This window comes from Heterodontus francisci, chromosome 13, assembly GCF_036365525.1.
Source record: "Heterodontus francisci isolate sHetFra1 chromosome 13, sHetFra1.hap1, whole genome shotgun sequence".
Classification (NCBI taxonomy): Eukaryota; Metazoa; Chordata; class Chondrichthyes; order Heterodontiformes; family Heterodontidae; genus Heterodontus; species Heterodontus francisci.
Genome location: NC_090383.1, coordinates 2,381,153 through 2,393,397, shown reverse-complemented (window position 1 = coordinate 2,393,397; position 12,245 = coordinate 2,381,153).

Here is a 12,245-nt window from a genome sequence, read left to right as displayed (position 1 = left end):
AGGTCAGGTCAGAGGAGGGAGGGGGTGGTGGGTAAGGTCAGGGGAGGGAGGGGGTGGTGGGTCAGGTCAGGGGAGGGAGGGAGGGGGTGGGTTGTAAGGTCAGGGGACGGAGGGGGTGGGGGTTAAGATCAGGGGAGGGAGGGAGGGGGTGGGGGGTAAGATCAGGGGAGGGAGGGAGGGGGTGGTGGGTCAGGTCAGGGGAGGGGGTGGTGGGTCAGGGGAGGGAGGGGGTGGTGGGTAAGGTCAGGTCAGGGGAGGGGGTGGTGGGTCAGGTCAGGGAAGGGAGGGAGGGGGTGGGTGGGGAAAGTCAGGGGAGGGAGGGGGGTGGGTGGGGTAGGCAGGGGAGGGGGGTGGGTGGGGATGGTCAGGGGAGGGAGGGAGGGAGGAGGTGGGGAAGGGCAGGGGAGGGAGGGAGTGGTGGGGAAGGTCAGGGGAGGGAGGGAGGGAGTGGGGTGGGTGGGTAAGGGGGAGGGGGGTGGGTGGGTGAGGTGGTGGGGGGGAGGGGTTGTGGGTGGGTGAGGGGAAGGGGTGTGGAGGGGAGGGGATGGGTGGGGAGGGGGCGGAGAATGAGGAGGGGGAGAGGATGAGGGGAGGAGAAGGAAGAAGTGGGCTACGAACAGAGAGTAAGAGAAGAGTGGGGAGGGATTGACTGGGTTGGATTTGCTGTTGTCAATGTCAGGCGGTCCTCTGGTTTTATTCCTTATTGACATTTTGTAGGAGTTTGATAGAACTAAGGCCATTTAAGAGTGAATCACATTGCTGTGGGTCCAGAGTCACATGTAGGCCAGACCAGGTAAGGACAGCAGATTTCCTTCCCTAAAGGGCATTAGTGAACCAGATGAGTTTTTACAACAATTGACAGTGGTTTTAGAGTTTTTAAACCTAGACATTGATTAATTGAGTTTAAATTCCATCTTCTGCCATGGTGGGATTTGAACTCATGTCCCCAGAGCAATATCCTGGGTTTCTGGTCCAGTGACAATACCACTATGCCATCACCTCCCCTCTTGTGCCATTGTTTTTGCTTTCGCTTTGGACAGTGAGTTGTGATATGGACAATGGTTTGAAAAGACAGTTGGAAAAAAATTGCCAAGGGAGCAAACCCCATCTCAGCCTATTCCAGCTCTTTGAAAAGCTCTGCGAAGCAAATGTAAGAAATTGCCTGAATAATTTTTTTTTGGTTAATTGGTGTATGTGTGTGTGTGTGTGTATGTGTGAGGGGCAAAGGGAACTTTTATATTTCAATCTGTGTGTTAATGCTTTTCATTGTTACTGGTTAAGACTTGTTTTATAATAAACTGATAATTTTGTTGTTATCCATAGTGACCATCCATGGAAAACCACTATTCATAATTTGATCAGACACTCAGTCAGCTAATTTGAGTTTTCAAACTCAATATCACAAAAACAACAGACAATTCTCAGCAGACGCTCATTGAAAGGACACTGATCAAAATGCTTACATAGGAACAGCAGGAGGCTGTTCACCCCTCGAGCTTGTTCTGCCATTCAACGAGATCATGGCTGATCTGCGAGCTAATTCCATATACCCTCCTTTCCCCCCATATCCCTTAATACCTTTAATTAAGAAAGATATATCTGTCTCAGTTTTAAAAACTAACAATTGATCTAGCATCAATTGCTGTTTGTAGAAGAGACTTCCAAACTTCCATTACTCTTTGTGTGAAGTACTGTTTTCTGATTTCACTCTTGAAAGGTTTGGCTCTAATTTTTAGGCTGTGTTCCCCCTAGTCCTAGACTGCCCAATGTGTAGAAATACTTACATTACTGTTTAGTAGCAACAAAACTACAAAAGGTTAAACTGCTTTTTGTTTTGTAAAACATTTAACAACAGAACATACATTGAAAGAGATGGTATAGTTAAAGTACATTCAACACTTAAGAACATACGAATTAGGAGCAGGAGTAGGTCACTCAGCCCCTCGAGCCTGCTCCGCCATTCATTAAGATCATGGCTGATCTGATTGTAACCTCAACTCTACATTCCTGCCTATCCCCAGTAATCTTTCACCCCCTTGCTTATCAAGAAACTATTTATCTCTGCCTTTAAAAATGTTCAAAGACTCTACTTCCACCACCTTTTGAGGAAGAGAGTTCCAAAGACTCATGACCCTCTGAGAGAAAAAAATTCTCCTCTCTTTTTTTAAATGGGTGACCCCTTATTTTTAAACAGTGACCCCTAGTTCTAGATTCTCCCACAAGAGGAAACATCCTTTCCACATCCACCCTGTCGAGACCCCTCAGAATCTTGCGTGTTTCAATCAAGTCGCCTCTTACTCTTCTAAACTCCAGCAGGTACAAGCCTAGCCTGTCCAACCTTTTCTCATAAGACAACCTGCCCATTCCAGGTATTAGTCTAGTCAACCTTCCCTGAACTATTCCAACGCATTTACATCCTTCCTTAAATAAAGAGACCAATACTGCACACACTACTCCAGATGTGGTCTCACCAATGCCCTGTATAACTGAAGCATAACCTCCCTACCTTTGTATTCAATTCATCTCACAATAAACAACAACATTCTATTAGCTTTCCAAATTACGTGCTGTACCTACATACTAACCTTTTGTGATTCATGTACTAGGATACCAAGATCCTGCTGCATCTCAGAGCTCTGCAATCTCTCACCATTTAGGTAATATGCTTTTTTATTCTTCCTGCCAAAATGGACAATTTCACATTTTCCCATATTATACTCCATTTGCCAGGTCTTTGCCCACTCACTTAACCAATCTATATCCCTTTGTAGCCTCCTTATGTCCTCTTCACAACTTACTTTCCTACCTATCTTTGTGTCATCATCAAATTTAGCAACCATACCTTCAGTCCTTTCAGCCAAGCCATTTATATAAATTGTAAAAAGTTTGCTGCAGAAGGGTCAATAAGTAAAGGCTTGTTAAAGGACTAAACCAAGAGACCCAGGAGTCTCGAGACTTAATACTCAACATGCCAAAACAATGCAAAGCAACAATCGAGCAAGCTATTGAAATGTTGACCTAAACAGGCAAAATACTGAATTTGAGTAAGAGAGAACTGTGACGGAACTATAGCAGAACTATAAAGGTCAAACCGTATTTTGTGTCTAGGTTGCTGAGATATAAGGATGACATTTCAGCTCCAGAAATAGTGCCAAGAAGAACAATGAGGTTGAACCCTAGTGTCAGTAGTTGACTTAGAATCAATATCATCAAAAAAATTATCCAGTCATTTTAACATCACTGTTTGTGGGATCTTGCTGTGCACAAATTGGCTGCTGCATTTCCTACATTACAACAGTGACTACACTGCAAAAGTACTCCATTGGCTGTAAACGCTTAGGGATGTCCTGAGGTGAACGGTGCTACAGAAATGGAAGTTTTTCTTTCCTTCTTTATCCTTTTGCACTCTCAGTTTTGAGACAGTCCCTTTTTCTAGAAACTTTAAATGCTCCTGAACAAGCCACTGCTGTTTCTTGGTCAACAATCTTTTCTTTTAATCTTTGAATTTCTTTTTCCTGTGCTTCTATTTCTAACTGTTCCTGCTTATTTGATTTTTAAAAAATCTTCATAGGCAGTAGCAGCTGTTGACTGTAACTAACCCATCTAATTCCAAAAAGATTTTACCCTGTTCCAGAATATCACATTCTCCAGAGAGAATTTTCTCTGCACAGAAGTGAGCAGCTTTCTCTACAAACAACTCTTTATTCTCTACCGCACCATCCAGATGGTCTCACACAGGTTTAAACAGCTCCTCTCCCTAACAGACGTTGTTGCTTTTATTAAAAACAGGAAGTGCTGGAAATACCCAGCAGGTCTGGCAGCATCTGCGGAGAGAGAAACAGAGTTAACATTCTTTGTTAAGCCTTTTATTGTCGTTTTTTTCTCATTCACCAACCCCTCTATCTGAGTCATCACTGTCACATATGGCTCGTCTGTCTTGGTCATCACAGTGACCAACGCCTCACCGAATATGTCAATTAGCTGCTTTTGAGGTGTTTCCCTGACAGTTGCCATGGCTACTCAAACTACAGGAGGGATAGCTCCGTACCCCTGTGGAAATGATTTCCTACTTAAATGAAATTCGGTTTTGTACAATTCTCGACCATCCTAAGTACTCGGTATCACACAAACAGGACTATTGATAGTTAGGGTGCTGCCTCATTCACCAATTGTAAGACATTTGGAATCTGACAACCAAATTCATGGTTTGCAACTCAATCCTTTTTATTGTGTTTGACACATGAAGTGTCTCTAAGCATTAGACATATAGAGAAAGAAACAATATTACCCTGTTTGCCCCCTGGGTAGAGACATAACCTTCATCAATCCTCTCTCTACAAATTGTAAAGGAAAGCTCAAGATATTTAGTATGATAGTAGAATGAAGGGTAGGTAGTTATTTAGATCTTAGAGTAGGTTAAAGGTTCGGCACAACATCGTGGGCCGAAGGGCCTGTACTGTGCTGTACTGTTCTATGTTCTATATCTTTAGGTCTCTAATCATGCAAACTGTCCTTGCTGATTCATTATGGCATGACAGATGTTGTTGTGAACAACACCCACAAAATGAAAGAGTTTGTACAAACTTCCAGATGCTCAATCTGTTTATCATCTAGGATGCAACTCATCATCCTGAACTCATTGTCCCATCTCCTTATCTTAAGATTGTATTGGCTATCTCGTTCCATAATTTGGTGCAAAAATAAGGCAACAGGTTTGAATCACACTCCCTGCACTTTCAGCAGAATCAGCTAAATTGCATCCTGACACATTAAACCATAAAGCGTCCTAGGAATGAACAATTTTAACCTTTTCATTATTTCTAGCTACAGTACAAATTCACAAAGTATCTGTAAAAATAAAATTAAAACTTTAATTATGTGAAATATAAACGGGTCTTTTTCTGGGTGGCAGGCAGTGACTAGTGGATACTGCAGGGATCAGTGCTTGGGCTTCAGCTATTAACAATATATATTAATGACTTGGGTGAGGGAAGTAAATGTAACATTTCCAAGTTTACAGACAACACAAAGCTGGGGGGAATGTGAGCTGTGAGGAGAATGCAAAGAGGCTCCAATGTGATTTGGACAAGTTGGGTGAGTGGGCAAATGCATGGCAGATGCAGTATAACGTGGATAAATGTGAGGTTATCCACTTTGGTTGTAAAAACAGAAAGGCAGATTATTATCTGAATGGTGATAGATTGGGAAAGGGGGAGGTGCAACGAGACCTAGGTGTCCTTGTACACCAGTTGCTGAAAGCAAGCATTCAGGTGCAGCAAGCAATTAGGAAGGCGAATGGTATGTTGGCCTTCATTGCAAGAGGATTTGAGTACAGGAGCAAGGATGTCTTACTGCAGTTATACAGGCCTTGGTGAGACCACATCTGGAGTATTGTGTGCAGTTTTGGTCTCCTTATCTGAGGAAGGATGTTCTTGCCATGGAGGGAGCGCAAAGAAGATTTACTAGACTGATTCCTGGGAAGGCAGGATTGACATATGAGGAGAGATTGGGTCAACTAGACCTACATTCACTAGAGTTTAGAAGAATGAGTGGGGATCCCATAGAAACCTATAAAATTCTAACAGGACTAGACAGGCTAGATGCAGGGAGGATGTTCCCGATGGCTGGTGTGTCCAGAACCAGGGGTCACAGTCTCAGGATACGGGGTATGCCATTTAGAACCGAGATGAGGAGAAATTTCTTCATTCAGAGGGTGGTGAACCTGTGGAATTCTCTACCGCAGAAGGCAGTGGAGGCCAAATCATTAAATATATTCAAGAAGGAGACAGGTGTATTTCTTGGTGCCAAAGGGAGCAAGGGATATTTGGAAAAAGCGGGAACAGGGGACTGAATTCGACAATCAGCCATGATCTTTTTTGAATGGCGGAGCAGGCCTGAAGGGCTGAATGGCCTACTCCTGCTCCTATTTTTCTGTGTTTCTAAACCAAACATCATCCTGCAAATATAAATATATATATATATGTATCCTTTCTTCGTGTTCACTGTCAGTATTGGCATTGTGGTAGATACTGATAGATAGCTGAGTCTCACTTATCCATTATAGACTTCAAATTATAGCTGCATTCAATAGAAGGCAATATTATACCTCCTGTATCTATAAGCAGACATTTAATTTAAAAGAGGAAATTTCCTGTAAACCTAATTGTGCACCAGCAGTGTTAATTTAGTGATGTCATGAAATAACATGTCAGTATCTCCGAGTGTGACTCACACTGCTAGTAAAGATCATCTCAAGGAGCAGCTGGAAAAGGGCAAGGAGAGATACCTGGGAAATGGCCCAAAGATTTTCTTCAGTTTTGTCTGGAGACTTACTTGTTGGCTGAATTAGTCCTGTGCATTAAGGGCAAGGAGTCCAAACATCTCACCATTTTTGAAGATTGAATATCTATTATTAGAACCAACTTGTAGCAGTTCAGTCATAATACTGCAATGGAAAATTTCTGAGTTCTAAAAATAAGCATCAAAAATAGCAGAGGTAAGAATCTTAGCATCATGTCATACATTATCTGTGATTATTTATATATATATATATATATATATATATTAAATCAAACGTTCTTACTATAATAGGAGTCGTATCAATGTGTCCAAATCCACTTCCTCACTTTAAAGCATGATTTAGGTTGGCAAACAACCACAGAGTTGACTGAATGCAGTGTTTTCAGAGTGGTCTTTCTTGGGTTGAAACATTAAGCTATGTCTGCCTGCCATGCTAGTTCAGGATGATATTGACAATCCCACTGTATTGAAGAAAGAAGGATATTCTCCTGGTGTCCAGTCTGGCATTCCCTAGCCAACACCACCAAAACAAAAGCTTAACTGGTTCTCCATCTCGTTGCTGTTTTGGGATCCTACTGCCATGTTTGTTTACATTACAAAAGTCACAGTATCAGAAGTAATATATTATGCGCATTGAGAGGCTTCTGAAGAATGCAGAATGGATTGCTAGCTGGCTTCAAGACAGAAAGCAGAGAGTGGGAGTAAAGGGTAGTTATTCAGAGTGGCAGAAGATGGGAAGTGGTGTTCCTCAAGGATCAGTGCTGGGACCACTGCTGTTCACTATTTACATTAACAATTTGGATTTTGGAATCAAAAACACAATTTCTAAATTTGAAGATGACACCAAATTGGGTTGGAGTTGGGGTTGGTGATGGTAATTCATGAGGAGGACATTAATAAACTTGCAGAATGAGCAAATAATTGACAAAAGAAGTTCACAGATAAATGTGAGATTTTGGTAGGAAGGTCACTTGTTACTTGGAAGGTGCGAGTCCACCTTGGCCTCCTCCTGAAGTCCCCAGCATCACGGATGCCAGTCTTCAGCCAATTCGATTCACTCCACGTGAATTGAAGAAAAGACTGAAGGCACTGGATACTGCAAAGGCTGTGGGCCCTGACAATATTCCGGCAATAGTACTGAAGACCTGTGCTCCAGAACTTGCCGCACCCCTAGCCAAGCTGTTCCAGTACAGCTACAACGCTGGCATCTACCCAGCAATATGGAAAATTGCCCAGGTATGTCCTGTCCACAAAAAGCAGGACAAGTCCAACCTGGCCAATTACCATCAGTCTACTCTCAATCATCAGTAAAGTGATGGAAGGTGTGGTCGACCGTGCTACCAAATGGCACTTGCTTAGCAATAACCTGCTCACTGATCCTCAGTTTGGATTCCACAATCCACTCAGCTCCAGACTTCATTACAGCCTTGGTTCAAACATGGACAAAAGAGCTGAACTCAAGAGGTGAAGTGAGAATGACTGCCCTTGACATCAAGGCAGCATTTTACCAAGTATGGCATCAAGGAGCCCGAGCAAAATTGAAGTCAAGGGGAATCAGGGGCAAAACTCTCTGCTGGTTGGAGTCATACCTAATGCAAAGGAAGATGGTTGTGGTTGTTGGAGGTCAATTATCTCAGCTCCATTACATCACTGCAGGAGTTCCTCAGGGTAGTGTCCTGGGCCCAACCATCTTCAGCTGCTTCATCAATGGCCTTCCTTCAATCATAAGGTCAAAAGTGCAGATGTTTGCTGATGATTGCACAATGTTCAGCACCATTCGCGACTCCTCAGATACTGAAGCAGTCTGTGTAGAAATGCAGCAAGACCTGGACAATATCCAGACTTGGGCTGATAAGTGGCAAGTAACATTCATGCCACACAAGTGCCAGGCAAAGACCATCTCCAACAAGAGAAAATCTAACCATCTCCCCTTGACATTAAATGGCATTACCATCACTGAATCCCCCACTATCAACATCCTGGGGGTTACCATTGACCAGAAATAACTGGAGTAGCCATATAAATACCATGGCTACAAGAGCAGGTCAGAGGCTAGGAATCCTGCGGCATGTATCTCACCTCCTGACTCCCCAAAACCTGTCCACCATCTACAAGGCACAAGTCAGGAGTGTGTTGGAATACTCTCCACTTGCCTGGATGGGTGCAGCTCCAACAACACTCAAGAAGCTCAACACCATCCAGGACAAAGCAGCCCACTTGATTGGCACTCCATCCACAAACATTCACTCCCTCCACCACCAACGCACAGTGGCAGCAGTGTGTACCATCTACAAGATGCACTGCAGCAATGCACCAAGGATCCTTAGACAGAACCTTCCAAACCCGCGACCTCTACCAACTAGAAGGACAAGAGCAGCAGATGCATGGGAACACCACCACCTGCAAATTCCCTCCAAGTCACGGACTATCCTGACTTGGAACTATATCGCCGTTCCTTCACTGTCGCTGGGTCAAAATCCTGGAACTCCCTTCCTAAAAGCACTGTGGGTGTACCTACCCCACCTGGACTGCAGCGGTTCAAGAAGGCAGCTCACCACCACCTTTTCAAGGGTAATTAGGGATGGGCAATAAGTGCTGGCCTAGCCAGTGACGCCCACATCTGATGAATGAGAAAAAAAATTGCATACAGCAGGTGCTGTTGGGCATAATTTTGTTGGTCATAGTAACATCTTGCGCATTGGCTGCAAAAACTGTCAGTAAATTTCTAATCAGTGTCAGCACGACATATTAAATATTTGAGAAATTTTAAGTGGCTAGTTTTAAAACAACTTTGCCTGTTTTTCTCCTTTTATAGCAAAATAACAGGGGAAAGACCCTGGTTCAATGGCAGTCCACAGCCTATCGAACAAGACCGAGCGTACACCAACAATGTGTGTCTACTGTTCCACCATATCACACATAAGCATAGTTCACAGAGTTTACGCTCTGCACCCAAGGGGTTAACTGAGGGTGCCATCTCTAAATGGCAAACAGGACCACATATTGGAAATCCAACATTTATGGAACAAAAATCACGAAGGAGTGAATCTGGCGTATGCATTCCGCAATACCAGTATTGTGCAAACACATTTGGGAACGGCTCTGCTTTAGTTTTACTACCCACGTAGGAAGGGAGAGAAAAGAAAACAAAACTTTGTGACGAAAAACACAAAGGACAATATCAATACTGTAACAGCTGGTATGTGTACTGGCCCCTCCTGTAACAGAATATTTCTAAGCACTAATGCCTATCTGCCACAACCTAACCCTGAGAGCTGGAGCCGCCAGATGAGTTTATCAGCTGCCAAAACCAGGTTTGATTGCCCTGTCTGTAAATCACGCTGTGTGGATACTGGGCACTTCTAGTGCATTGCAACCTACCTGAGATCCCTTCAGGGTCCTCCTCATATTGGGAAGCCCATTGGGTTCCATAGTGTTATAGGGAAAGATAAAATCAAGCAATTGTCACTGCAAAGTTTAAGAAATGGAAAGCAGGTCAGAAATGTCCTGAAAGTAGTAAAAAGAAGTTATTTTATTGTCCTTTAAATTTACTTACCTGCAATAGTCATCACCTGACAACACTGGGCTCTTAATTACAATGGGTATTATTTACAAAACCTTAGTAACAGAGTAAAGCGAGAAAGAATGGTCTCAGAACAGCGTGTTTGCATCATTTAAACATAAGGAAGCTTCCCACCATTTCTCCTGTCTGTCACAGCCAGAAATTAGCTAAATGACCAGCTAATCTGTTTTTTAAGGGATAAATATTGGCTAGGATACTGGGGAAAATTCTTCTTCATGATCTAGGCCATGGAATCACTTACCTGCATCTAAGAAGACGGCAAGATGATCAATAAAGCATTCAATATCCTGGCCTTTATTAATAGAGAACAAGAGGTTATATTGAACTTGGATAAGACACCAGTTCGGCCTCAGCTCGAGTATTGTGTCCAATTCTAGGTGCTGCACTTTAGGAAAGATGTGAAGGCATTGCAGAGAGTACAGAAAAGATTCACAAGAATGGTTCCAGGGGTGAGGAATTTCAGTTATGAAGATAGATTGGAGAAGTTGGGACTGTTTTCCTTGCAGAAGAGAAGGCTGAGAGGTGATTTGATAGAGGTATTCAAAATCATGAGGAATCTGGACAGAGTGGATAGAGAGAAACTGTTCCCACTCGTGAAAAGGATTGAGAACGAGAGGGCACAGATTAAAAGTAATTGGCAAAAGAAGCAAAAGTGACATGAGGAAAAACTTTTTAACACAGACAGTGGTTAAGGTCTGGAATGCGCTGCCTGAGAGCGTGGTGGAGGCAGGTTCAATTGAAGCATTCAAAAGGAAATGAGACTGTTTTCTAAAAAGGAAGAATGTGCAGGGTTACATACTCCTTTAGTACTTCCCCCTCCAACAGTGCAACACTCCTTTAGTACTTCCCCCTCCAACAGTGCAACACTCCTTTAGTACTTCCCCCTCCAACAGTGCAACACTCCTTGAGTACTTCCCCCTCCAACAGTGCAGCACTCCTTTAGTACTTCCCCCTCCAACAGTGCAACACTCCTTTAGTACTTCCCCCTCCAACAGTGCAACACTCCTTTAGTACTGCCCCCTCCAACAGTGCAGCACTCCTTTAGTACTGCTCCCTCCAACAGTGCAGCACTCCTTTAGTACTGCTCCCTCCAACAGTGCAGCACTCCTTTAGTACTGCTCCCTCCAACAGTGCAGCACTCCTTTAGTACTGCTCCCTCCAACAGTGCAGCACTCCTTTAGTACTGCTCCCTCCATCAGTGCAACACTCCTTTAGTACTGCTCCCTCCAACAGTGCAGCACTCCTTTAGTACTGCTCCCTCCAACAGTGCAACACACCTTTAGTACTGCTCCCTCCAACAGTGCAGCACTCCTTTAGTACTGCTCCCTCCATCAGTGCAACACTCCTTTAGTACTGCTCCCTCCAACAGTGCAGCACTCCTTTAGTACTGCTCCCTCCAACAGTGCAGCACTCCTTTAGTACTGCTCCCTCCATCAGTGCAACACTCCTTTAGTACTGCTCCCTCCAACAGTGCAGCACTCCTTTAGTACTGCCCCCTCCAACAGTGCAGCACTCCTTTAGTACTGCTCCCTCCAACAGTGCAGCACTCCTTTAGTACTGCTCCCTCCATCAGTGCAACACTCCTTTAGTACTGCTCCCTCCAACAGTGCAGCACTCCTTTAGTACTGCCCCCTCCAACAGTGCAGCACTCCTTTAGTACTGCTCCCTCCATCAGTGCAGCACTCCTTTAGTACTGCTCCCTCCAACAGTGCAGCACTCCTTTAGTACTGCTCCCTCCATCAGTGCAACACTCCTTTAGTACTGCTCCCTCCATCAGTGCAACACTCCTTTAGTACTGCTCCCTCCAACAGTGCAACACTCCTTTAGTACTGCTCCCTCCATCAGTGCAACACTCCTTTAGTACTGCTCCCTCCAACAGTGCAACACTCCTTTAGTACTGCTCCCTCCATCAGTGCAACACTCCTTTAGTACTGCTCCCTCCATCAGTGCAACACTCCTTTAGTACTGCTCCCTCCATCAGTGCAACACTCCTTTAGTACTGCTCCCTCCATCAGTGCAACACTCCTTTAGTACTGCTCCCTCCAACAGTGCAACACTCCTTTAGTACTGCTCCCTCCATCAGTGCAACACTCCTTTAGTACTGCTCCCTCCAACAGTGCAGCACTCCTTTAGTACTGCCCCCTCCAACAGTGCAGCACTCCTTTAGTACTGCCCCCTCCAACAGTGCAGCACTCCTTTAGTACTGCTCCCTCCATCAGTGCAACACTCCTTTAGTACTGCTCCCTCCAACAGTGCAGCACTCCTTTAGTATTGCTCCCTCCAACAGTGCAGCACTCCTTTAGTACTGCCCCCTCCAACAGTGCAACACTCCTTTAGTACTGCTCCCTCCAACAGTGCAACA